The sequence below is a fragment of the Sinocyclocheilus rhinocerous genome, unplaced genomic scaffold (genome assembly GCF_001515625.1).
Source record: "Sinocyclocheilus rhinocerous isolate Xijiao unplaced genomic scaffold, SAMN03320098_v1.1 scaffold29, whole genome shotgun sequence".
NCBI classification, from domain to species: domain Eukaryota; kingdom Metazoa; phylum Chordata; class Actinopteri; order Cypriniformes; family Cyprinidae; genus Sinocyclocheilus; species Sinocyclocheilus rhinocerous.
Window position 1 is genome coordinate 383,441 of NW_015653021.1, and position 3,487 is coordinate 386,927.

The window sequence follows — 3,487 nt, forward strand, 5'->3', positions numbered from 1 at the left end:
AAGATATTTTAAAGAATGCTGGTAATCAAACAGTTCATGGTCCCCATTGACTTCCATAGTATTTCTTGGAAGTCAGTGTGGACCAACAACTATTTGGTTCTTCAAAATTATTCAAAATATCTTATTTTTGTGTTCAACATAAGAAAGAAACTTATACAAGTTTGGAACGATGTGAGGGTGAGTAAATGACAAAATTTTCATTTTTGGGTGAATTATTCCTTTAAGTGCACAAAGAATAATGGGTAGATTGCATGTCTGACTTTATAGACAAAAATAGACCATTTTAATTATTTGGAACTACTTTGTGGAGGTATTTTTCACAGATTTTTTTTTTTTATTAATATTTTATTTTATTAATACAATTACCTTCCACTGTTCTTAGAACTGTAAGGAACATTTGCAGTTATATTTTCACTTGAGCTTGGTTCGGCACAGCACTATTACAAACCATTCGTAGCTCATAATTCTCAGCATGTTGGGCAAACCATTCTGAACTGTGATGGAAGAATGTGTCTAGTGACGTTATAATATAGCTTCATATTTTAATGTTGTATCAGTGTGCTGCCTTTGCACTTTCGACTAAATTTATTTATACAGCCATATCACACTGCTACTTGTGTGATATTGCATTTATACAAAAGTTTGTCGGCACAAGTGTGTAAATGCATAAGAAACAACAGTGGAGTGTCTTTAAAAACCCTCTTTTGGGCAAACTACTTCCTTCCGCCACAGATTCAAATCTCAGTTTGAAAGTTTAACAGCTGAGTCCTTGCATCCATCCAGCTCACTGTATTATGTGGAGTAGAATAATACGAGAGAGAGAGATGGACTGAGCGAGTATGATTTCCTGCATTTGATACAGAATCAAAAAAGAACACAGGACTAGGTGTTAAAAGCTGTCTCTTGTGCCAATAAGTGGTGAGCACTCTTTTCAGATTTACCTATTGCTAAGAATGGTAGACAATCAGCTGACTGGAATTCTCCGAGTTGTATAGGAGATAAATCTTGATCCAGGCACAATTTTGGTTTGATAGTGCACAGGCCACATCATCAGTAGTATTTATATAAAATATTATTTATTTAATAATAATATTTAATAAACAACAACTGCATTCATCATACAGTTTTTATAAGATTTTGCCCTCAGCCAAAACTATTTGCTCTGGAACAAATAGTAGATTAATGAGACCAAAGACTGCCCAATAAATTTACCCAAAACGAATTCCAGTGCATCCGGAAAGTATTCACAGCGCTTCACTTTGTCCACATTTTGTTATATTACAGCCTTATTCCAAAATGGATTCAATTCATTATTTTCCTCAAAATTCTACAAACAATACCCCATAATGACAATGTGAAAGAATTCACAGCGCTTCACTTTTTCCACATTTTGTTATGTTAAAGCCTTATTCCAAAATGGAATGGAAAGTTTGTTTGAAATCTTTGCAAATTTATTAAAAATAAAAAACGAAAAAAATCACATGTACATAAGTATTCACAGCCTTTGCCATGACACTCAAAATTAAGCTCAGGTGCATCCTGTTTCCACTGATCATCCTTGAGATGTTTCTACAACTTGATTGGAGTCCACACGTGGTAAATTCAGTTGATTGGACATGATTTGGAAAGGCACACACCTGTTTATATAAGGTCCCACAGTTAACAGTGCATGTCAGAGAACAAACCAAGCCATGAAGTCCAAGGAATTGTCTGTAGACCTCAGAGACAGGATTGTATCGAGGCACAGATCTGGGGAAGGATACAAAAAAGTTTCTGCAGCATTGAAGGTCCCAATGAGCACAGTGGCCTCCATCATCTGTAAATGGAAGAAATTTGGAACCTTCCTAGAGCGGGTCTCCCGGCCAAACCGAGCTATCAGGGGAGAAGGGCCTTAGTCAGGGAGGTGATCAAGAACCCGATGGTCACTCTGACAGAGCTCCAGTGTTTCTCTGTGGAGAGAGGAGAACCTTCCAGAATAACAACCATATCTGCAGCACTCCACCAATCAGGCCTGTACGGTAGAGTGGCCAGATGGAAGCCACTCCTCAGTAAAAGGCACATGACAGTCCGCCTGCAGGACTCTCAGACCATGAGAAACATAATTCTCTGGTCTGATGAAACAAAGATTGAACTCTTTGGCCTGAATGGCAAGTATCATTTCTGCAGGAAACCAGGCACCGCTCATCACCTGGCCAATACCATACCTGCAGTGAAGCATGGGGGTGGCAGCATCATGCTGTGGGGAAGTTTTTCAGCGGCAGGGACTGGGAGACTAGTCAGGATCGAGGGAAAGATGAATGCAGTGATGTTCAGAGACATCCTTGATGAAAACCTGCTGAGGAAAACAAGTCTGTGAATGTCCTTGAGTGGCACAGTCAGAGCTCAGACTTGAACCCGATTGAACATCTCTGGAGAGATCTGAAAATGGTTGTGCACCGACGCTCCCCATCCAACCTGATGGAGCTTGAGAGGTCCTGCAAAGAAGAATGGGAGAAACTGCCCAAAAAATAGGTGTGCCAAGCTTGTAGCATCATACTTAAAAAAAAAAAAAAGACTTGAGGCTATTATTGGTGCCAAAGGTGCTTCAACAAAGTATTGAGCAAAGGCTGTGAATACTTCTGTTCATGTGATTTATTTTATTTTTTTAATACATTTGCAAAGATTTCAAACAAACTTCTTTCATGTTGTCATTATGGGGCAGTGTTTGTAGAATTGAGGAAAATTATGAATTTATTCCATGTTGGAATAAGGCTATAACGTAACAAAATGTAGAAAAAATGAAACTCTGTGAATACTTTCCGGTTGCACTGTATGTCTTCAACCACTAGAGCAGTGTTTCTCAACCCTGGTCCTGGGCACCCCCCAGCACTGCACATTTTGTGTGTCTCCCTAATCAAACACACCTGATTCAACTCATTAGCTCATTAAAAGAAACTCCAGGACCTGAAATGTGTGTGTCAGATAAGGGAGACATACAAAATGTGCAGTGTTGGGGGGCGCCCAGAACCAGGGTTGAGAAACACTGCAGAGTCATCAAACCCAGTGGCAAATTCCAGAAGATCTGGCCGAGGTAAGGCTGCTCTCAACGGGTTCATGAGCTCTGAATGGCCGCTGATGACCTGGAGCTCACATCTCCAAAAACGTCAAAGCAAATTTTCAAAGAGACATTATTTTTATTAACAAACCACATATTTGAAGTCTAAACAAGCACATTCTCACCTTAAAACCCTTAAAACGACATTCCATCACACAAAAACAGCATTATTTGTAAAATTATAGTGAATTTGGGCATCAGCCATGACATTTGTTGTGATAAATACTCAGTGGTGGGCCGTTATAAAAAAAAAAAATTGTGTGAAACTTTTTTTTTTTTTTTTTATTTTTTTTTTTTTATGTATATGCATCTTTAATAGAGCATAGTGGGTTTCTATAGTGCTGGGCGGTATACCGGTTCATACCGAATACCGGTGTTTATTTTTGTTATGAT

General features: G+C 38.7%; 1 pseudogene; it reads left to right on the forward strand.

The window, feature by feature from the left end:
* The first annotated feature begins 1,700 nt into the window (after positions 1 to 1,700).
* LOC107715549 (uncharacterized) lies at positions 1,701 to 2,325 on the forward strand (annotated as a pseudogene).
* Positions 2,326 to 3,487: the final 1,162 nt, after the last annotated feature.